Source organism: Canis lupus, chromosome 22 (genome assembly GCF_048164855.1).
Source record: "Canis lupus baileyi chromosome 22, mCanLup2.hap1, whole genome shotgun sequence".
Lineage (NCBI taxonomy): Eukaryota > Metazoa > Chordata > Mammalia > Carnivora > Canidae > Canis > Canis lupus.
In genome coordinates, this window is record NC_132859.1 from 26,998,531 (window position 1) to 27,023,900 (window position 25,370).

Genomic DNA, 25,370 nt, shown 5'->3' on the forward strand with positions numbered 1-25,370 from the left:
TTTTCATAAGAATGCTATGCATTAGAAGATGACCATCATATGTTTAGAGGCTGTGTGTAACCTTTGAATATTCTCTCTCTCTCTCTCTCTCTCTCTCTCTCTCTCACTTGAGCACAAATACACATACACATACTCATACTCATACATCTCTCTTTTAAATGTATACCTGCTATTAGGTTTAGAAGTATGGTATTTCAAGGACTAGTAATTTTAGGATATGCGATATATCAGCAAATTCAAATAAAGCTAGTTAAATATGGTGTTCCTTTAATATAGATTTAGTTGTATGAACAGGATGTGCTCTTTGAGAATCCTATTGTACATTTCAACCAGTATGCAGGTCGAAATCTTAGCCCTGCCTCAAGAGGACTATGGGAGTAAAAGTTGCTGAGAACTGATTTTTCTATCCTATCATTTACTTGGGCTCCACTAGTAGTGAGTTGCTATTGGACATTTCCTTGAGAAAATTACTTGGAAGCCACTACCCTATAAATAACAACATGAAGAATTAATGGACAGTTGATGGTTATGTCAAGGAAAATTAATTTTAGGCTCTGTGAACACAGTCTTTATTCATATTACAGACGATTTTTACTTCTAGAAAGTCTGTAAAGAGGCTTTGTTTTGTCATTTTACCTTAGGAAAGGGAATTATGATCAAATCGGTCTTCTAAAAGAGTATAGAGAATTGCTAAAAATAATTGCTCCTATCCTCCCTAATCTGAAACTCGTTAAGATACAAAACTTGTGTGACTTTACTTTTTTAAAAAATTGTCCTAGACCATTTTGGATCTTAACCTCTGTGAGTAACGTTTTTCAAATTCCTCTGCATAAATCTAATGCATTTACACACATTGTTGGAAGAAGTGACATGAGGCATAACACTACGGTGAAAAATATCAGGATCCATGCGATTCAGGATAGAGGTAAAACCTTGAATCTGTAGGCCGGTAATATGTAATCAAGAAAATAAGACTGAACCCATTCCTAAAAGGCAGCAGTGGTGCTTGATTCCTTTTGACCACTTATCGCTTACCTATAGCTGTAAGCAGCCTCTGAGATTGGTTTTACTGGCTCTGTCTTCCTTTTCTTCTTCCTGAACCTTAAGTCATCCTCACCTGGGCTGGCTGCTCAGAGGCTAGGACAGGTATTTCACTTAGGGCAGATGTTTGGAGGTTCCACTATCTACTGGTGTCACTGCTTTCTAATTACATTTTCCACTGATAAGCAAATTCCAGCTGAAGGGTTAGTTACTGATAGTTTGGTTTGGCTTCTCTCCCTTCTCTAGCAGATCACAAGCTCCTTGGGGTTATCTGGTATTACACATGAAGTAGGGGATTAACAAGTGTTTATTAAATTAACATGAATCCTACTCTCCAGGCATTTCTTGACCCTACATCCTTGATCTCTCACAGGTTTTCTAGCTGCTAAATAGATGTTTCCCTAAGGTTCTCATTTCTGTAGAGATCCCTGAACACACATTAAATAGTAAGTGATCACACCTATGGAAGAATTGATCAAGGCCTCCTAAGGCTTCTTGGACCTCTCCCTACATTTCCTGATCTCTGGCTCCCTGCTTGTTCATGCCTCAGATGTTCCTCAGCTGGAACCTGTTTCTACTAAGACTCTGCTACTCAAAGTATGATCTAAGACCAGCATCATCTCCTGGGAGCTTGTTAGAAATGCAGACTCCTACGCCCCTAACACAATCTTACTGAAACCAGAATCTTCATTTTAGTAAGATTTCCAGGGGATCTGTGTGTATATTAAAGTTTGAGAAGCACAAGCCTAGGTCACAGATTCCTGTTTCCTGTCCATTTTAAGGTGCCAGCTATTAGGGCTCCTAAAATCTACCATACATTCAAGTAAATTGTTACTCCAGGAGAAGAAAAAGGGTTAAACTATTGAATGACCCTTCTAATTAGAGTAGTGATCTCAAACTTTAGCATGTAGTAGGGTAGCCTGAAGGGTTTATTAAAACACACACTGTTAAACCCATATTGAAAGTTTTTGGATTATGATTTTGAGATTCAGGTGGGGCCTGATAATTTGCATTCTGAACTAGTTCCTGGAGTTACTGATGCTACTGATTGGGGGGCCACAATAAGAGAATCACCATATAGGTAATTCTGATTTCTCTCCACATCTCCACAGCTTGGTCCTGAGTGTGGGTTTTCAAATCGGCTTACTCAACATGTCTAGTTGTTGGACCAACAACCACTAAACATCTATTGGCTGAGACAGAAAACACAAAAAGCCAAATACCTCTTCACATTCTATCTCTATTAACTTCTAAACTTTTATTTAAAAAAAACACAAACACTATAAAAGTATTATCCAATAAAAAAGACAGACATGGATGTGGAAGAGAAGGAGACCTTCCAAAGGTTGAGAGAAGCTAGGCCACTTTGATTTTTTTTTTTTTTTTAACTCCCAGTGTATATTATAAGATGAAGAAATGCCAAAACAAGGCTATAAAAATTGTGACATTTTAAACGTTAACATTTACAAGTCAATGTTTTTAAAATATAAATTTATTATGATGGATAGATATAATCTCATTTGAAGGCAGAGTAAACACTAAATTTGAGGCCCTTCATGTTTAGTCCTGAGCTAATGGCCTTCCCATGCCATTTGTGATTGGTTCTAATGAGGTAAGAAAGTGGGACATGACAGGACATGGCTGATTAGCTTAGTGCAAAGAGATATAGCCTAAGAGGGAAATGGCTTAGCCCTGAGTGTGGGACCTCAAATCAGAATCCCAAAGCCACCAGGACCCAAACGGGTATTCTTGCATTTCCCATGCAGAACCTGTATAATACAGAGAGCTTGGCTGAATGGTCAACTCTTTGGTGTTTATTTATTCTGCTTCACCTGTGAGCTGTTCTCACTCTAAGGTTCTGCACTATCACCTTGCTCAGATCTAGAATATAACATGTATGTAAGATAAAAAGGTGCCTGGGTGGCTCAGTCCATTAAGCATCTGCCTTCAGCTCAGGTCATGATCTCAGGATCTTGGGATTGAGCCTAGTGTTGTGCTCCCTGCTTAGTGGGGAGTTTGCTTCTCCCTCTGCCATTGCCCTCCATTTATGCGCGTGCGCTCTCTCTCAAATAAATAAAATCTTTAAAAAAAAACAAAAAACAAAAATGAAATGAAAACACAATGGTCCAAAATCTTTGGGATGTAGCAAAAGCAGATCTAAGAGGGAAGTTTATGGTGGTGCAGGCTTACCTTAAGAAAAAAAAACTCAAATGAATAACCTAACCTTACACCTAAAGAAATGAGAAGACAAACAGACATAAACAAAAACAAAGACCAAAGCTAGTAGAAGGAAGGACATAATGAAGATTAGGGTGAAAATAAATGAAATAGAGACAAAAAATAGAAAAGATCAATGAAACCAAGAGTTGGTACTCTGAAAAGATAAAATTGATAAACTTTTAGCCAGATTCATCAATAAAAAAAGACAGAGGACTCATAAATAAATAAAATCAGAAATGACAGAGGAAAAATAACTGACACTACAGCAATATAAAGAATTTTAAGAGAATATTATAAAAGATTGCATGCCAATAAATTGGATAACCTAGAAGAAATGGATAAATTCCTAGAAACATACAATCTTCTAAAACTGAATGAGGAAGAATGAGAAAAATTGAACAGACTAATAACTAGTAATGAAACTGAACTGATAATCAAAAAACCCCCCAACAAACAAAAGTACAGGACCAGATGGCTTCTCAGGTAAATTCTACCAAACATTTGAGAAAGAGTTAATACCTCTTCTTCCTAAACTATTCCAATAAATTGAAGGGGAAGGAATGCTTCCAAGTTCATTTTACAAGGCAAGCATTACCCTGATATCGAAACCAGATAAAGACACTTCTATAAGTCAATTTTTGATGAACATGGATGCAATAATCTCAACAAAATATAAGCAAAATGAATTCAATAATCTATTGCAAGAATCACTCACTACAATCAAATGGGATTTATTCCAGGGATTCAAGGGTGGTTCCATATTCACAAACCAATCAATGTGATACACGACATTAACAACAGGAAGGATAAAAAGAATTTACAACGGGCAAAAGTCTTTTCAATAAATGGTGCTGGGAAAACTGGATGGCCACATGCAAAAGAATGAAGCCAGACCACTTTCTTATACCATACACAAAAATAAATTAAAAATGGATTAAAAATTTAAATGTGAGACCTAAAACCATAAAATTTCTAAAAGAAAACATAGACGGTTATCTTTTGGACATTAGCCACAGCAACACATCAACGGATATGTCTCTTTAGGCAAGGGAAAATAAACAATTGGGACATCAAAATGAAAAGTGTTTCTACAGCAAAGGAAACCATCACCAAAATGAAAAAGCAACAGGAGTAGATACTTGCAAATGATGTATGTATCCCATAAGGGTTTGATAAAGAACTCATAAAACTCAACACTAAAAAAACAAATAATCCAATTTAAAAATGAACCGAGACCTGAATAGACATTTTTCCAAAGAAGACATGTAGATGGCCAACAGACACATTAAAAGATGCCTAACATCACTAGTCAGAGAAAGGAGAATCAAAACTACAGAGAGATATCCCATCACACCTGCCAAAATGGCTACGATCGAAAAGATAAAAAATAATAATTGTTAGTGAGGACGTGGAGAAAAGGGAAACCCTTGTGCACTGTTGGTGGGAATGTAAGTTGGTGTGCTCCTTGTGGGAAATAGTATGGAGGTGTCTCAAAAAATGAGAGATACCACATGATCTAGTAATTCCACTACTGGGTATTAACCCACAGAAAATAAAAACACTAATTCAAAAATATATATGCACCCTTGTATTTACCGCAGAATTATTTATAGTAGCCAAGATATGGAAGTAGCCCAAATGTCCACCAACAGATGAATGGATATAGAAGATGCGGTACATATATACAACAGAATATTATTACTCAGCCATGAAAAAGAATGAGATCTTGCCATTTGTGATAATGTGAATGGACCCAGAGAATATTATGCTCAGTGAAGTCAAGTACAGTATGATTTCACTTACATGTGGGATTTAAAAAATAAAACAAATAGACTGGTGGTTGACAGAGAAAAAGTTGGTGGAGGGATAGGCAAAGTAGACAAAGGGGTTTGCAAGGTAACTTCCGGGTAGAAAATAAACCATGGACAAGAAAAGTACAGCACAGGGAATATAGTCAGTAATATTGCAATAAAACTGTATGGTGACAGATGGGTGACTACTCTTATTTTGGTGAGCACTGACTAATGTATAGAATTGTGGAATCAATATGTTGTATACATGAAACTAATATAACATATATTATACTTCAATAATAAAAATGAATGAATGAATAAATAAATGTTATTTCTGGAAAAATAAAGAGCTAAACTCTAAGAGATGTTCACTCAGTGGCATTACTACCAGCTCTATGATGTCCTGATGGAAGAGAGCTTTCAGTATAAGGGAATTTTCCTAGAACCTTTCACATCTCAATGCACAGCTGAAATAAAGGAAGACCATCCAAATAAAAATAAACAGAGGTTATCTATTCGGCTTGCTTTAGCAAGGGAATCAGCTACCATCACCTGTGTTTGGCAAAGAATCAAAAACGGGAGTGAGATAAGTCTGTAGTGAAAAAAGGAAAGGTATGCCTGACTGAAGGTTTTAAGTATGGCCGTAGGATCACTAAAGAAGGAGCATCATATGTAACTGATTGGGGGATCATATGTATTTGGCTTTCCCTGGCTAGTTCCGAGCTGGAAGCAGGCAAAAACAGGAAAGGTGGCAGTCACTGACCAAGTTCTGACTGTTCTGGGCTGATTTTGTCAAAGAAGTTATGGTTTGGATTCCTGGGCTTCTTATGTGGGTCAGAGTTCTATTATTCTATATACTGTCTGGCCACTGTCCATTTACATATTCAGTCTTTGAATACAGTCTGGAACTAGCTGTGGTTATGGGAATTCACAAAATTCAGTTCTCCAGTAGTTCTTAAGTTCAAATAGGGACAGGTTTGAGATGCAGTGACAATGGACATGTAGTCTCCTCTCCCTCTTTGCAACAGTTTATGAAAAGTATAAAATAGTGAAACTTAATTCAATTCTCTATATAGAGGAGTTGTGGATCCCTTTTAGAATTAAGTTTAAGAACCCTCTTGTCTTAAAATATACACACACCTACACATACCACACCTACTCATGTGCAAACTACATCAGGAGTTTTGTAGAACCATGGACCTTAAGTTGGTAAGTTATGCTCTCTATTATTGTTCATTTTATTTTAGATGCTAATACTGCTGTGGAAAGCTATATTCTACTGAAAGGAATACAGAGCCTCTCTGTGCCTATTTCCAAGTACCTCCCTGCATTTCAAAGGAATAGTGTATCTTCCTTCTTGAGGGATTCCTGGATTAAGTCTCTGCTACTGAGCAGCTAATCTGTGTAGCTCCACTGATGGAACAGTCTATAAGCCAGCACCATATTAGGAAAATGTTCATGACTTGGCAATACTCACCTTCACTAAGCTGGAAGTGGGATGGTTGGGTTGAGGGAAATGGACACCCTTCACTGACTTCCTCTCTTGGTTTAGGCTAGCTCTGATCTGATCCTAAGTATGATTGCTATGAAAAACATTAAAGACAAATGTTTTCTTGAATTTCAACTATATGGCAGTTACTGTGCTATGCCCTAGACTGGACGATATACTGATAACTTCCAATCATTAACATGAAAATTATCCAAAGTAAAATTCTAATTCAATAAAAGTTCTCTCAATCTGAGTTCCCATAGTCACTTTACATGTTTCTTTGCCGCCTCCGTAGTAAGTCCCCCAATCAACCTTGGTATGTTCAAGGAACGCAAACTAATGGCAACATTAGCAAAGTATAACTAGTAAGGTAAAACAATTTAAAACATTACTAAGTACATTCCAAAGCCATGTAATGTTTTTGGATTATCTACCGTTTAGAATTATAAATGCCCTATTCCTACCCATTAATGCATATAAATGATGAGCTGAATGTATCTGCATGGGGCTCAGATGACTTACCAGGGTGCAGGGTGAGACAGAGAGGGACAAGGAAAACCTGAAGGAGCCAGGGAGGGCAAAAGACAGTTAGCACCACCACAGGTATTACTTTGGGTGTGTGGTTTTGGTGAGGAATTCAGAAGCCCAACTCAATCACCACAAGTTAACCTTTCCCTAGTAATAGAAGTAACAGGGAAACAAAAGAGGGTTAAAGAGGGGTTGGCTGCTTCATTTTATCCCTAGCTCCGTAGCTAATAGCTAAAGTTTAGTGCCCAGACAACTTTACAGCCAACTATATATGTGTAAATTTTTTTTAAAGAAGGACAAATATACATTAAGGAAAATGTTTCCTTATGCACAGAAGATTGCAACTCAATGTTTTAAAATAAACACAGTTTGATGATAATGGCAAATATGCACTTATGACTTTTTTAATTTCTAAAAGTACTACCAAATATATCATCTAAAAATATGCCTTAACCATCTAAAAGCAGTTTTATTTCAGTGGTCTGTGGAAGATATGCACTAGATGCACTTATGGGAAAGCTCCTGCATGTGTCAGAGATCGGTGACTTCTTTGCTCACCCCCAATACATATATCATGGATCCAAACAGGCAGAGCTGGCCCCTGCAAGTTACAGATGCCTCCACAGAGGCAAATGGCACAGATTGAGCATGCCGCAATGAAAAAGAGACTACAGATTTACACGATAATTTAACTCCTAGCTCAGCGTTACTCCAACATTTTTATACTCCTCTAGAATTCTCTTTAATTCCTAAAGGAGATCTAATTCAGATTTATATTAAAAAATCACCTCTTCACATTAATGACTAACTTTCAAGACTCAAGATGCACAATATCTACTATTGCTGTCAAATGTGTGATAACTGCGTTTCTCAGAGTAGAAGAACGGGGCTTTCTGAAGGACTTATTCTGATGAATCATGATGTGCTATTTCATGAGCACCTCAGTTACAATACAGTGGTGATTACAGATAAAGTATCCTACCAAGATTTAGAGTGCTTCTTCCCAAGAAAACTCATTAAGGAAACTATAAAGAACTAAGAACTTACAAAGAAAAATTAATTGCCACTTTTGGTCAGCCGGTTTTAGAAAGACTTATGAGGTCTAGAATTGTATATTGGTCTAACGGAGAAGAGAAACTCAGTGAAGTCTAGCTTACTGAGGACATCATGGTATATAATATGTTCATAAATTAATCTGCTCATAAACCAACTCAAATATGAAGCACAAAAACATCACATAAAATACTTTAAATTTATTTCCATCAACAACACTCATTTCCTTTCCACAGTAGCTAGCCGGTACTGGCTGAGTGCTGGCTGCTGAGAAGCTACAAATCTGCACTCTCAGAGTCTGAACCATTGTTTTCTTACTATGACCTCTTCTCTGGCCATCTTTCTCACTTCCTAATTCTTTTATTTCCTATGAATTAAATGAAAAGTATGTAGAGCTATTGTTCTGTTACTTTTTTTTTTTTTTTCAAAGGGTGAAAAAGAATTTTAACTTATAGCAGGACATGCAATGAGAAGACATTTCCCTTCCTATCCCGGATCCTCTACCTCTAAATATACCTTCCTAAGGGCAGTCAATGTTCTTTCTTAACGTAGTCATTTTAATGCATACATGCACCTTTTAAAAACATAAATGGGAACATACTGTACCATGTATTTTTTAATTTAACAATGATTATGAAAATGGAGATCAGGGTGTCTGCATGTCACAGTCAGTTAAGTGTCTGACTCTTGGTTTTAGCTCAGGTTGTGATCTCAGGGTCATGGGATAAGTCTGCTTGAAACTCTCTCCTTTCCCCTCTGACCCTTCCCCAAGATTTGCTGGTGTTCTCTCTTAAATTAATAAATAAATCTTAAAAAATAAAATAAAATGGAGATCATTCCATACCACATTTATAGAAATACCTTATCATTTTTTATGGTTGCATACTATTCTAGTGAGTGGATATATCATGATTTAGCCATTCTTTTCTTTTAGGGCATTTAGAATTCTTCCATTGTTATTCTGTATGATACTACATAGATGACCCTCATATAGGTCTTTATGCTTCTAACTATATAATGGGAAAAAGTGAACTGCTTACTTCATGTTTTCCTTGACATCTTAGTTTGATTTAGAACTTGATTACAAAGAGCAATATTAGTGGATCTCTGATCTCAGGGGAAAATGAGAGGCTTTAGGAACATGGTAAAACAGTGGTTTTTAAAGTATGGTCCCAGACTAGTAGCAGTAGCATTATCTGGGAATTTGTTCAGATTGCAATTCTTAAATTTTACCCACCCTATACCTACTAAATCAGGAATTCTGTACAGGGCCCAGTAATTTGTATTTGAACAAACCCTCGGGGTGATTCGGTGCAAGTACAAGTTTGAGAATCACTATTCAAAGAATATATAATCCTGGGAACAAAAGCTACCAGGATCCAAGGAAATTTTAGTGACCTATTAACTTTTTCCATCTTTCACAGACTACAGGGAGGTTTCTCTTCCCAGGAAGAAATTTTATTGTAATGTTGTCAAATTTACCAAGCTTTTTCTTCATGGTTTATCGGTTTTTGTACTTTCCACCTTAGAATATAAAAATAATAATTTTATTCCAGTTTTGTTTATATCACTGATGCATCTGGCATTTGTTACAGTGCAAAACTAGAGATTTAATTTCATGGTTTACCAAATGGTTTTACTGAGTAATCCATTGCTTTCCCACTGAATTGAAATTCTGCTTTTATCATATTTTAAATTCCCCAATGTATTGAGGGTCTATTTCAGATACTCTATTTTATTTTACCAATATATCTAATTATGTGCCAATTCTAAACTGTTATAATTATGGTATCTATAATACATTTTTCAGCGGGTGGGCTAATAAAAACTCTTTTATCCCAGAACATTTCTGGCTATACTTGAATGTATATTTTTTAAAATTATTTTTGCAATTTAAAAGTTATTTTTTTATTGAGGTATAGCCGACATAACATTATATTAGTTTTGGGTATACAATATAATGACTCAATACTTGCACATATTGCCAAATAATCCCCACAAAAATCCAATTAATATCACCAGCTACAGAATTTTTTTTCTTGTGTTAAGAACTTTTAGGATCTACTCTCTAGCTATTTTCAAATACACAATATAGTATTATTAATCACCATGCTATACACTGTATTCCCATGATTTCTTCACTTTACAACTGGAAATACATACCTTTTGACAAATTTGTACTTTAGTAATCTATTTTTAATTTATGCACATATAGTTTGTATTTTTCTGTTATTTTAAACTATGTTAAGATGTTTATCATGTATTTCCCCCCAAAAGAAACAGTTCCTTCTGCATTAGTTGTCATTTATGTTTTCTTACTAATTCACGTGGGCTTTTACTTTTAACTCCTTCCTTTTTTATGTTCTTTAGATTTATTTTGCTGTTGTATTCTTTATCACTTAAGATACATACCTAATTCACATATCTTTACTCCTTTTCATGTAGTATTTTAAGAGTATTAGGCTAAGAACTTCTAAGATTATTGTTTTAGTCAAAATCAATAGGTTCTGATCAACATACTTTATCACTTTTTTCTAAAAATTATGCAATTTTAGAGTTCCTTTTAGTACAAGAATAAAGAGTTTTCATATTTTATAATAGGTTTTCACTGGGGGTTGTTTCTTTTTTTGTTATTAGTTTCAAGTTTTGTTGCCAAAGTATGCAACCTGTATCTTTCCTGTTAAGAGAAATTTACTGACATTTTTGTTTGTGGCTACTGTAAAAATAAATATTGTATGGACACACTCATTTCATTCTCTGTTTATAGTACACAGATTTTGATATATATCACTTACATCTGACTTATTAAATGTAAATAGTTAGGTTCTCTATATCCCTACTTTATAGTGAGTTGGCCTGACTTATTGTGAATGAGAGAGAGGTACAAGTAATTTATTTATTGTTGCACTTCTATGTATTTCTTCTTACATTTCCTGAAGCTGTTACATGACAAAATCATTTTTTTCTTTGGGGGAGGGTTGTATAATGATTAAAGAAGAGTCTTCATTGTGAATTGTAAACTTTTTCACTATAAAATTTCTCATTTATCTCATTCAATGCTATTTGACTTAAATTCATTTTGTCTGATATACTTCATTTTTGTTTTTATTATGTATGTGAAAATTGTTTTATTTTCAAATAAAACAATTCAGTTTCCTTTGCTTTAGGAGTTATTTTCTTATTTTTTTTGAGTTATCTTCTTAGACTAGGATTATTTTTATTTTACTTTTAAAATTAGCCATGACTTCCCCTTCAGACCATTATGGAATAGCCAATTCTACACATGAAACTGGATAAAATATATGAAACATTAGAAAGCATGCATTGTAGTACATCATTATAATTCTAACCCAAGTGTGTGTGTGTGTGGGGTTAATTCTATGATACATGGTTTTCTTCCTGGAAGCACTTTTGAAAGCACATGGCAAAAAGGGGAAGCCCAAAGCAGAATATATCAGTCTTACTGGGTGAGAAAACAGAGACTGTGGGACATTTGCAGGACATGTTACCTTAACGGAGTAAGTTTATATAGAGAAAGAATCCCAGAACTCTGTACAGAGGGTATGTGCTGAATACTAAACTGTACATGCGTAGGATAAACCTCTGATAGGCCAGCAAAGAAAAACTATCAGAGGAAAAACTACTACTGGGGAATGTAAAAATCACAGGAAGGTTTTATGAGGCTGGGCAATGTTCATGTTCTGACTAAACAGACTGCAGAGAGATTGGTGTACACATGGGGAATTTGATAGAAATCCCATAAGTGTCATGTCTTAGTAGGAGAGCTAAATTGGTCCTTGTGTAGAGGATATATTAGAATTATAATTTTTAAAAAGCCTAAAAACAAGCATCAAAAAGACCAATATGATCCAAAAATTATTTAACAGATTGTCAAAAAGTAAACTCAACATTTCTTTAAAGGAATATCACAAAACTCAGAAATTCAAAACATAACATTTAAAATGTGCAAGATTTAATTTAAAAAACACAAACCATGTAAAGAAACAGGAAAACTTTATCTACAACTAAACATATCAGAAAGGAATAATACTAATTTTACATAAACTCTTCCTGAAAAAATAAAAGCAGAAATTTATATGAGATCAGCATTACCAAGATCCCAAAGCCAAAGAAACCATGAGAAAACTGCAGACCAATGTCCACTAGCCCATTAAGTATGAAAATCCCCCCCTTTTTTTTTTTTAGATTTTATTTATTCATGAGAGATACAGAGAGAAAGAGATGCAGAGACACAGGCAGAGGGAGAAGCAGGGTCCACACAGGTAGCCCGATGTGGGACTCGATCCTGGGACTCCAGGATCACATCCTGAGCCAAAGGCAGATGCTCAAGGGCTGAGCCACCCAGGCGTCCCTATAAGTACAAAAATCCTTAAGAAGATATTAGCAAATCATTTTTTAGCTGTTTAAAAAGGCATTTAGATTAGGAAGGAAGAAGTAAAATTATCTGTAAGTGCAGAGGACAATTTTCTACAAAATCCAAACAATCTATAGAAAAACTTACACTAATAAGTAACTTCAGAAAGGATACAGGATGAAAGTCAATACACCAAAATCAATTATATTTTTATGTACTGAAATGAACAACTAGAAGTTGAAATTAAAAGCAGTAGCATTTTTATAATTAGTACCAAAAAACCCACAAAATATTTAGGGATGAATATAAGTGAAATACGTAATATGCTGAAAACTGTCAAAAAATAATGTGAGAAATCTACAAATACCTAAATAAATGGAAAGATACACCATGTCAATTGACTAGAAATGTCCATACTGTTAAGATGTCTATTTTCTTACAATTGATGTTATAGATATAATGTAATCCCAATCAAAATCCCAGCATGATTTCTTTTTTTAAAAAATTTTATTTATTTATTCATGAGAGACAGAGTGAAAGAGAGGCACAGGAAGAAGCAAGCTCCCTGCAGAGCAGAGAGCCTGATGTAGGATTCAATCCCAGGACCCTAGGATTAGGACCTGAGCCAAAAGCAGATGCTTAACTGACTAAGCCACCCAGGCGTACCCCAGCAAGATTTCTGGTGAATCACAAGCCAATTAAAAAATATGAATGGAAAAGCAAAGAATTAAGAATAGCCAAAACAATTTTAAAAAGAAAAGCAAAGTTGGAAGACTCCTACTACATGATTTCCAGAGTTACTATATAGGTATAGGAATCAAGACAACATAATATTGGTAAAAAAACACCCAGATCAATGGAACAGAACAAAGTTTTGAAATAGACTCACAGGGGTAGCACTTGGGTGGCTCAGTGGTTGAGCATCTGCCTTTGGCTCAGGTGGTAATCCCAGGGTCCTGGGATTGAGTCCCACATCCGGCTCCCCATGGCGAGCCTGCCTCTCCCTCTGCCTATGTCTCTGTCTCTCTCTCTCTGTCTCTCATGAATAAATAAAATCTTTTTTTTAATTTTTTTTTTCATTTATTTATGATAGTCACACACAGAGAGAGAGAGAGAGGCAGAGACACAGGCAGAGGGAGAAGCAGGCTCCATGCACCGGGAGCCTGACGTGGGATTCGATCCCGGGTCTCCAGGATCGCGCCCCGGGCCAAAGGCAGGCGCCAAACCGCTGCACCACCCAGGGATCCCCTTTTTTTTAAAGAAAGAAATAGACTTCCACAATATGGTCAATTGATTTTTGCTAAAGGTGTCAAGGAAATTCAATCGTGAAACACAGTCACAAATGATATTGGAATAATGCACATCCACTACAAAACAATGAACCTTGGACTTGTATTTCACACTATCCACAAAAATTAAATTAAAATGGATAATAGATCTAAAGGCAAAAACTATAAAATGTCTAGAATATAAGTAGGATAAAATTTTGTGACATTGATGTATGCAAAGATTTCTTAGTACTGAAAAGTCAAATCATAGAAGAAAAAAACTGATAAACTGTACTTCATTGAAATTTAAGATGTCTCTTTGAAAGGCGCTGTTAATAAAATGAAAACACAGGCAACATATTGGGGGAAAATATTTACAAACTATATATGTGAAAAGGGATTTATTTCTTGAATATACAAATAACAATGATCATAACTCAAACAAATTTAAAAAATGGAGTCTTCACCAAAAAAGAAATATAAATAATAAATATATGAAAAGATGCTCAACATGATTAATTATTAGGGTAATGCAAATTATAACCACAATGAGACACCACTACATACCCACTGGAATGGAGTTTTAAAAAATGACAAAACCAAGTGGTGACAAGGATACAAAATAACTGAAATCCTAATATACTACTGCTGGAAATGCAAAATAGAAGTCATTTTTTAAAGCAGTTTGAAGACCACTTAGAAGTTTCTTATGAAGTTAAATATATACTTACTAAATATATATAAAGTTAAATATATGTTTATATATATACATATATACTTACTAAAATATATAAAGTTAAATATATACTTATAAAGTTAAACACACACAAGCATATATGTATGCATATATATATATGCATACATATATGCTTTTATACACACACACACACACACACACACACACACATATCCATTTCCTTGGTATTTATCCAAGAGAAAAACTATCTTTACATAAACAGCAACACAAATATTTCTAGTGGTTTTATTCCTAAATGTCTGAAACTGGAAAAACCCACGTGTCCTTCAACTGGTACAGGTATAAACAAACTGGTACATCTAAACTTTGGAATGCTACTAAATCATAAAAAGCAATAAGCTACGGATTCAGGCAACAACATGGGTAAATCTTTTTTTTTTTTTTTTTTAACATGGGTGAATCTTAAATGTCTTAAGCTAAGTAAAAGAAACCAGACTTAAAAAGCTACATACTGCAAGATTTTATTTATATGATACTTTGCAGGAAAGCAAAACTATAGAGACTAAACATACGCGTGGTTGCCAGGGACTGGAGCTGAGGGAGGCAAGGACTACAAGGAGGCATAATTGAAGGCTCACGTATATGTGTTGACCACAGAACAAATATTTGTGTTTGTCAAACTAAAAAAAACCTTGACTTAAAAAAAAACCAAACAAACAAACAGGCAATTTAAGTCACAAAGACCTTGAATGCTAAAAGCAACCAAATAACAAAAGGTCAATAAGTCAAAGAATTTTTAAAAATCTGAGTTACTATTAAAGCTCAGTGGGGAAAAAGATGGTAGAATAGATCAATTCTGCGTGGCTTTATTCATTTTCTAGAGAACTAGGAATGTCACATGTAAGGAAAAAATCTGAGGAAGATCAAATATTTTCATGGAAATATAAACAAGTACTACACACAAAATAATACTTTATAGAAACCAGGGAAAAATTTGTTCTGATATTCAAAACACTGATAAAGAAAAAAGCTGATAAATCAAAGAGAGCAGAGCTGTATCCCATCCACGTGGGGACACTGGAGGGTGGGAAATGGCAAATTCATTGCCACTTTGGTGATGCTTCAAATTCTGGTCTTCCAAGGTGTCTTTTTTAGTTATCTCCAACTTCTCATATGGCTATTTCATTCGTTCTGATAAGCCTTTATAGCTGCATGTAGTGGGACACAGAGTAGAGTGTACCTGCTGCATTTCACCTGGAACCAGAACCTCTCTATTTGAATATTAAAATGTCATTTCAAACTAAAAATATCCAATGCCAAACTCCCAATTCTCTCACCACTTTTCCCAATTGATCAAATAGCAACTCCACCCTTCTGGTTGCTCAGCAACCAATAATCTGAGAATCTTCCTTGATTTCTTTTCCTCTCACAACCCACATTTAGTCTATCAGCAAATCTTACAAGTTTTACCTCAGAATATATTCATAATCTGACCATTTGTCACCAACTTTATTGACAGCACCCTGGTCTTCCATCTCGATACCAACTTTACTTTGCTGATACCACCATCATCTTTCACCTTGACTAACCAAACATTTAGTCTTTCATGTAATTAAAAAATATTTGAGGGCCTAATATATGCCAACTACAATTATAAATAGTGAGGTTATGGCAGTAATCAAAACAGACAAAAATCCCTGTCCTCGTGGAGCTTATTTGGTAGAAAATTACTTCTAGTGGAAAATCATTATTATTTCAATAACTTCTTAACTGACTTCCCTGTTTTTGCCCTTGTCTTCGGTACAGTTCATTCTCATCACTGATTCTAAGGTGATCCTTTTAAAACGTAAGTCATGCCACTGTTCAAATTTCCTGGCATATCATCTCAGGAAAAAGCCTAAATCCTTAAACTGGGTTTCAAGACCTTACACAACCTGGTTATACCCTTTGACTTCATTTCTTACTACTGTACTTCTTACTGGCTTCCTTTGTTTCAGCCTATTGGTTTCTTTGCTATACTTTGAGCACAGCAGACATAGGCCTGCTTTAGGACTTTGGTACTTGTAATATCAATTGCCTAGAGGCTTTTCATCAGACACATGCATGATCTGCTCCCATAGCTACCTCAGGTCTTTACTCAAATGTTATCTTCTCAGTGAGAAGTTCTCTGACCATCCAATTAAAAATTTCAACTCTTAATTTGAAGTCCTCCAGTACTCTTTGGATCCTTTTCCTATCTACTTTTCTCCGTACCACTTAATATTCCCTGACATAATCCATGTTTTATGTTTACTGTCTATCTCCCCCAGTATTATAGAAGCTCCATTAGAGGCAGGGATTTTTTGTTCATTGCTTTTTCCCCCCACTACTATAAAACCAGTACCTGGCATACATCATTCTTGAACAAACATCCTTAAGTCATTTTTGTAAAATCCAGTTAAGAACCATGGTATGTTAGAACTGGACATGACTAGATCTGCTAGTACTGTCTTCGTCGGCACATATGACAGGTAATCTGGGTAGGACACAATCATTGTTTTTATATCTATTGCTAAGAACTGCTCGTCTTCCAACTAGATGATCATCAATAAGTGTTCTGCTGTTTCTCTACTGACTTAACCTGCCATAGATTACCCACCAGCAACCATCTGGCAGGCCAGTGGCAAACAGGCAAATGAGGAAATTGAGAAGTGAAGTGACTTGTCTGGGTCAAAAATGAGACAGTGGCAAAACTGAGACTTCTAAATCTCTGACCCTGCAGTACAGTACTCCTCCTTCCTTATGCTTGACAGCTTCTTGAAAGATTGCAATGCTGAACTGCTAGCTTCAGTTACTTTCTAAAATATGAGTTATTTTCTATAACACGAGGTGATTAGGCCTTCATATATTAGAAATGGGGGCCCAGAATAACATAGTTCTATTAATAAAACTTCCCCAACTGAAAAAAAAAATCTCAAAACATTATATACGATGAATAAGGTTTTGGGGTTTACAATGTGAACCCACAAGTACTGGAATTATGTCCATCAGACATTTGGTATAAATGATTTGGTATCAATTGTTTATAACATTATTACATTCAAGGTAAGGGAAGAGGAAACAGTAATTTTAATAAAGACATATTCAGTGGACAGCACCGAGGAAAGAGGGGGGAATAAAAAAGACCTGGAACCAGCAAGATGCTTCAGGTTTGTCTGTGTCCAGAATGGACAGAACTCCTGTAAGCACCACTTCACGCCATTAAAAGGCATCTTTCCTGCACAGCCAGGGGATGGCAGAAGTTTCTGCTGCTAGAATTACAGTATATTAATTATGGGAGACACCATGCTTAGGTCCTTTATAACATCCGTAGGGATAACTTGATGATCATTTCAGAATCATTGTTCTAAGTCTCTACTAAGCCATCCATCAACATAAATGGGCTTATATAACAAACACACTTTACAGAATACTACACTAGGCATAAATAATGGGGAAATATTCAGCTTTGATGCCGAGGAACAAATAAGCTATATGTGTACATGTTATACCTTGACAGGCTGCATGACCTAAAAGTGGTAATTTTTAAACAGGAGCTTCCTGATTACCTTAATTGTATGGAAATTTGGTAGTTTCACTTTTAGCCAATAATTGCTTATTTATTATGGAAGCACAAACATGCAAAAATATAATATGACCCTTGACCTTATGGAGGATAAAATACAACAATAAAAAAAATACAACTTGCAAAACACCAAATGATTAGAAACTCAATTTTAGAAAGTCATCACAAAAATAGATCTTAGATTATTAACATAAAAAGGAATAGTTAAAATTACTGAAGTGACTCCAGAAAGTAGCTCTCCTGACTCCTACGTCCAGTGACTTTTTTTTCCATGCTACCTCTTGCCTGCATCTTGTCTTTGTCTCACAGTCCTTGGCCCCACTTCCTAAATATGCAATCTGGGGACCAGGAATAATTATTTCAAAGATAAGAAGTACTGCCCTGGTTCTGTCATCTTTCATCCTCTTACCTTTTGAATTTCTAGTCTTTGATAAGCATTTACTTTCTCTATTCTTTATCACTGGAAATAGATACAAAGCACTTTTAGGAAAAATTTAGGAATATTGGTAAGATATTTCCATTACAAATTACTGCTCCTTCTTCACTTATAGAAACCACCCAGGGTCACTGTGAACAAAACGCAGCAGACCAAACAGTTTTCGAATTTTACCTTGGCCACCTCTCAGTCATCCCATCTCCCTGCATTACAAATTCTAAGTCCTAGACCTTCTGAACTCCATCCACCAGGCCCCTCCTCCCATCACTGTTCCCTTTTCTGTCCAGTTTAAAATCTCTGGTCTCTGACTTGAAGCCTTTTTGATTTCTATCACTCTTCCATTCCATCTGTAGGCATGTAGGTAGCTGACTGGTTCTTCAGAACAATCCTCTAAAAGCAGTTCCCTGTGTGAGGCCAGTTATTCAATCTTGGTGGTACCCTCAGCTCCTCCTGGAATTTTCTCAAGCTGCTGCTTGTCAGTCGCTCTCAGTTTCATCACAGTGGCTATTTCAAATTTTCTTTGATGTCCTCAAACCTCCCAACCTGCCATTTCCAACCTTTATTCTCAATACATGGCCTCGGTTCCTATTCTGCAGGCTTCAGGCAGCACTTCTCCCATTTTCCCACCATCAAACCACAAAATTACCAGCACTCACACCCACCTTCTCCACCTCCTCCTTTGGTGAAGTAAGAGACAAGTCCCTCCCAGGCATTTTTGTGCTATTTCCCAACTCCCCTCCCCAGATTGTAACCCCCCTCTGACTTTCAGACTTACATATAAACCTGCTTAATCACTGGGCTTCATCACCTGGCTATCCTGTAAGCACCCAACACTTCCAACAGGGAATTCGTTTTTCCCTTCAAAGTTGCTCCTGCTGCGCTCTTCATCTCAAGTGCCCAAGCAAAAATCAGAATATTATTCACTCCTGTCTCATTTCACCTGCCATCTTCCTCAACATCTAATAAATACTACTTTATACTTTCTGATCCATTCTTTTCTCCTCTTTTTCAGTAGAGTCCAGATATCACCTTTGGGCCATCTGATTGCATTGCTCTTCTGTCCCCAGCCTGGCCTCTCTGCAGTTCCCTCTCCATACAATGCCCTGAATGTGTTCCTACCATTAAAATCTGATCTTGGGATTCCCCTATTTATAATCCTTAGTCGACTTGCATGAGGTCAGAGTTCAAACTCCTAACTGGATTAGTCAGGCTCCTCCTTATTGACCTTCTAACCTCCAGCTCCAGCAACTTGACTCATTGTTTAGGTCTAACAAAGTTGCAACTCCTTTTTAACTCCATTCACTAATTCTTTAATCTCTTGTAGTGCTTTTCTCACATTCTTTAACATTTGTTTCTATTGACAAAACCCAACATCTGGCAACTTTCTTCTTCCCCAGCCTCTGTGATGACACACACTTGTCTAGCTCTTCTATGTCTGTCTCCATTGTTCTTCCTCTGATTACAGACACTCTCCACAGTACAGATGTTCATTAAATACCTAATGATTTTTTATACCAGAGAACTTAAAAAAAAAAAAAAGAAAATGTAATCTATTCATTCACAAATGTTTATTAAGAATATTATTATATATGCCATAGCCCATTGTAGGTGCTGAAGACAGCAATGAACAAGACAAAGTCCCTGCCTTCCAGGAACTTAACTGTAGTGGGGCACTTAGAATATAAACTAATAAATACATAATAAATTAAAAGTGCTATTAATAAAAATAAAGTAGGCAGCGGTGCCTGGCTGGCTCAGTTGGAAGAGCATGTGATTCATGGTTTCACGGTTGTGAGTTCGAGCCACATGTGGAATGTGCATTGGAATGGGGCAGGGTAGGGGGCAGCCTAGGAGTGGTTTTAAGAGACTGAAAGAAATGCCATTGTGTTACCCCTCTACTTTGTATAGGCAGTTTTCCTGTAAAGGGTAGTGAGGAATAGGAAATAGTTGGAGAGGGATGTGTGTATCCTTCAGATGAGGGAGACTACAGCATGTTCAAATTAATAATACAGAAATAAAAAGATACAACTGCAGGAATACATTCTTTGCGCAGCAGACAGCAGGACACTTAAGTGTAGAGCCAAAGGTCAGTTGTTGAGGGGAACTGGGAGATACTAAGAAGACCCAAAGATCTGCTTATTGAAATGTGAGAAAGTTCCCTTCCGTGTCCTTAGTGAAATAAGCAGCAAGCGTACTGGGGAAGGTGGTGGGTTGGAGAGAAGTACTGGATGTTTAAGAAGAGATACAGCAGGGATTCTACAGAGTGCTGAGGGCCTACTTGAAGCTAGAGAAAGTGACATCAGTTAAGCATGGCTGTTTTTCCTACCACTCTAGCTGCTCACTTACAATCACTAGTAGGGTGTGGGTTTTGCTAGTCAAATAACACAGACGTATGAAGAGGCAAAAGTGCTGGGAGTAAATACAAGGGAATAATTAAAACGAGGGCACAGAGAAGGAGCTGAAGAATTGAGGATAACAGTGGAATAAACGACAACAAATAAGCAGTAGGATATATGAACTGGATGTTCACCTGGAGTTGGAGACAGGATAATGAAAGGAGTGAAGACAAGTCAGAGTAGTAGCATATCTGAGGTGGAAATTTTTGAGATGGTCCAAGTACTGGAAGTAAAAAGATTCCAGATGTGCCCATGAGAATAGGAAGCTAGAGGTGAGGAGGTAGAGGAGTAACTGTGGAGAGTAGAGGTATTACTTAACTACCAGTTTTATAAAGGATACCGACTTTATGAGCCACCTGGAGAACAGAGGGAGTATTTCCTACTTATCATCTAAACCAGTTTTATTGTTTTTCATATTTTATTTTTTTTTATTTTTTATTTTTTTATTTTTTTATTGGTGTTCAATTTACTAACATACAGAATAACCCCCAGTGCCCGTCACCCATTCACTCCCACCCCCCGCCCTCCTCCCCTTCCAACACCCCTAGTTCGTTTCCCAGAGTTAGCAGTCTTTACGTTCTGTCTCCCTTTCTGATATTTCCCACACATTTCTTCCCCCTTCCCTTATATTCCCTTTCACTATTATTTATTCCCCAAATGAATGAGAACATATAATGTTTGTCCTTCTCCGACTGGCTTACTTCACTCAGCATAATACCCTCCAGTTCCATCCACGTTGAAGCAAATGGTGGGTATTTGTCATTTCTAATAGCTGAGTAATATTCCATTGTATACATAAACCACATCTTCTTTATCCATTCATCTTTCGTTGGACACCGAGGCTCCTTCCACAGTTTGGCTATCGTGGCCATTGCTGCTATAAACATCGGGGTGCAGGTGTCCTGGCATTTCACTGCATCTGTATCTTTGGGGTAAATCCCCAGCAGTGCAATTGCTGGGTCGTAGGGCAGGTCTATTTTTAACTGTTTGAGGAACCTCCACACAGTTTTCCAGAGTGGCTGCACCAGTTCACATTCCCACCAACAGTGTATGAGGGTTCCCTTTTCTCCACATCCTCTCCAACATTTGTTGTTTCCTGCCTTATTAATTTTCCCCATTCTCACTGGTGTGAGGTGGTATCTCATTGTGGTTTTGATTTGTATTTCCCTGATGGCAAGTGATGCGGAGCATTTTCTCATGTGCATGTTGGCCATGTCTATGTCTTCCTCTGTGAGATTTCTGTTCATGTCTTTTGCCCATTTCATGATTGGATTGTTTGTTTCTTTGGTGTTGAGTTTAATAAGTTCTTTATAGATCTTGGAAACTAGCCCTTTATCTGATATGTCATTTGCAAATATCTTCTCCCATCCTGTAGGTTGTCTTTTAGTTTTGTTGACTGTATCCTTTGCTGTGCAAAAGCTTCTTATCTTGATGAAGTCCCAATAGTTCATTTTTGCTTTTGTTTCTTTTGCCTTCGTGGATGTATCTTGCAAGAAGTTACTGTGGCTGAGTTCAAAAAGGGTGTTGGCTGTGTTCTTCTCTAGGATTTTGATGGAATCTTGTCTCACATTTAGATCTTTCATCCATTTTGAGTTTATCTTTGTGTATGGTGAAAGAGAGTGGTCTAGTTTCATTCTTCTGCATGTGGATGTCCAATTTTCCCAGCACCATTTATTGAAGAGACTGTCTTTCTTCCAATGGATAGTCTTTCCTCCTTTATCGAATATTAGTTGCCCACTAAACCAGCTTTAGAAATTTAAATGAATGTTAATTCTTAAAGTATGTATAGACTTTGGTAATTCAGAGGGAAACTAACATTTACTGAAGACCCTTGTTTTGAATATTTTATGTTATTTTCATTCATGTTTACATCAATTCTAGGAGATAATTATCATGTCTCCATTTTACAGATGAAGCAGTTATAGCTCAAAGATGCCTAAGTACCTCGCCAAAGGTTACAGAGCTATGCAAGTGATGGGGCCAAGATTAAAACCTAGGACTGCTTGACCACAAAACTGAAGACTTCCAATTTCTTAATTGATACCTTTAAAGACAGCCTAAATCTTCTAAGATATAACCTCACTGACAAGAAAAACATACCTTTCTCATCCTAAGGATTGTGAGATTTGGTCTTTCACTTCAAAATCTAGCTAAACCCAAACATCAAAACCTTGGTAAGTCAGCTTTTGATACAAATTTCTACATAAATGGTTTTCATATCTCTATAGAATTGTACTGAAAGGATTCAGAACAGGGGAGAAATTTCCTACTTTGTCCTCTGAACATCTCAAACTCTTCCAAGGCTAATATTAAAATGGGTAATTGGAACTGATAATATTTTTATTCCTTCCAAAGTGATCTAGATATGACTTTGTGTATTTAAAGCAAACAGAGCATTCAATTTCAGGGGGAAACAATCTACAAATAAAGCACAGATAATCTAGTTAGCTCAGGAATAATACTAAAACCTTTATATTATCAATTATCCATGTACCCTTTAATCAAAATAAGATAATAGAGATTTAAATTTGTTCTAAGCCTTAAAATCTAAGTATATATACCCAAAAGATCAGGAAAGCAGTCATTTCTTATAAGATCATTTTGAAAATGGTAAATACTAATTTGGTTAATTATTTTAATGGATTGTATTACTAAAAATATCTTGGCAAGTTGTAGTCTTATCTAACATGGGGTCTTTAGTAAGTTTTATGAAGATCATTGTATGTGTATTTTATAAGTGATGTCTTTGAGTTGGTATGTGCCTAATGCCAAAAACTTTTGCCCTGACCCATTCATTACCTCATTGGATCATTCAAGTGGTCAGGGTAGCAGTGCAATAAAAGACTCTAATCTATAACGAAAAGGACCCTCCCAGACTCTACCTAGTAAAGCCACAACCCTCAGAATGAGAATGCAGAAAACCATTCCTTGGTGATAATTGCTCCACTTTATCCGCAGGAAGTATTAATGCCCATTTGCACATTTAATAGTCTTAAGTCTTGTAGAATACAAATTAAATAGGCATGGGTCCTATCTGGTAAAGCAAAAAATCTGAACAAGGATCTATGCTTTAAGAAGTCTATAAAGATTCATTTTGCATTTTAAGGAATATCAAATTATGCAGGATGGATTTCAACTATTATGTTGGAAAATTTAAGTGATGATTTTCCCCAAAGACAAGAGTTGAGGTGTTATCTAGACAGAAGAAACAAAATGCATATTCATCCTTACTGGAGGTCTTATTTTGGCACAATGAGCTTCTAAGTAGAATTTTATAAGCTGCTAATAAAATGCCCAAATAAGTATTGTAACAAAATAAGGTTTGCTGACTTCTTGTTTTCTATGACCTTATTCCTATGCTGCTGAACACAATACTATTTACAGACATAAATAACTTTCATCTTCATTTAGCTTTGTCAGAATATATCACCATTTTTCAGAGTTTACAATGTGTCAGGCATGAAGCTAAAGGTGTATAGACATTTACATATTTAATCCCTTTAGCCAAATGAAGTATTATTCCCATTTTACATTTGAGCAAACGATGGCTCAGAGAAGTTAGATAACTTGCCGAAGATAGCTAATATGGTATGGAAGGGGAGATAAAAGCCTAAAGCATGCGGGCTTAGTTATCCTCTATGCCAAGTGTTTTATAGTGATTTTCTGGTGGACAAAAAAAAAAAAAAAAAAGATCGAGAAAACAGAAGAAAGAGTTTAGACACAGGAAAGTTACACATTTCTCCCTTATGGAAATAATTATGTTAATTAGTCATGACTAGGGAGGCCTGGGTGGCTCAGCAGTTGAGCATCTGCCGTTGGCTCAGGGTGTGATCCCAGAATTCTGAGTACCACATCAGGCTTCCTTCATGGAGCCTGCTTCTCCCTCTGCTTGTGTCTTGCCTCTCTCTCTCTCTCTCTCTCTCTCTCTCTTATGAATAAATAAATCTTTAAAAAATTTAGTCATGATTGCAATTGGTTCCAAGTAAAACAAAATTAAACAGTGTCTAAAATATGAAGTTTGTTTTTTCTCCTGTAACTAGAAGTCTGTTGTATGTGATTGCTGACTTTGGTTCTTCAATTTCTCTTTGGCATTCATTCCAAGATGCAAAATGGTGGTTGCATCTACAGCCATCACACAGCAAAGAAAAAGTGATAAGAAGAAAGGATGGGGGGCCAATGTTGGAAAGCAAATTTTTGATCTAAAACCCCAGCAGGTGACTGGAAATTAAATATGACTGGTCAGGACTGTGTCACACTGCACACCTGAAGGTGAGGATATCATTCCAAAAACAACAACAGAAAAATCCAACAAACTCCATATTAGAGTTATTTTAGTAAGGAAGTAAGAGCAAATGAATTTTAGGTGCATAAACAGCACTGTCTGCCACATCTAACAGGAAAAGAATTTGGTATAGTTGAGTTTCATTAGAAATGATGGACAGTACATCACTCATAAATAACTTTGCAAGG

General features: G+C 36.3%; 1 protein-coding gene and 1 long non-coding RNA gene across 26 annotated transcripts in view; one reads left to right on the forward strand and one right to left on the reverse strand.

The window, feature by feature from the left end:
• TBC1D5 (TBC1 domain family member 5) overlaps positions 1 to 25,370 on the reverse strand; it is a 546,849-nt gene that overhangs the window by 147,906 nt on the left and 373,573 nt on the right. The gene's annotated exons all lie outside the window — the stretch shown is intronic.
• LOC140614080 (uncharacterized) overlaps positions 1 to 25,370 on the forward strand; it is a 121,364-nt gene that overhangs the window by 3,617 nt on the left and 92,377 nt on the right. For 3 of the 5 annotated variants that reach the window (XR_012014969.1, XR_012014972.1, XR_012014968.1), the window contains one exon: positions 22,811 to 23,074. This is a non-coding gene — a long non-coding RNA (uncharacterized lncRNA). Of the gene's footprint in view, positions 1 to 22,810; positions 23,075 to 25,002; positions 25,170 to 25,370 lie in introns of all 5 variants that reach the window. The other 2 variants (XR_012014971.1, XR_012014970.1) reach the window with 1 other exon arrangement.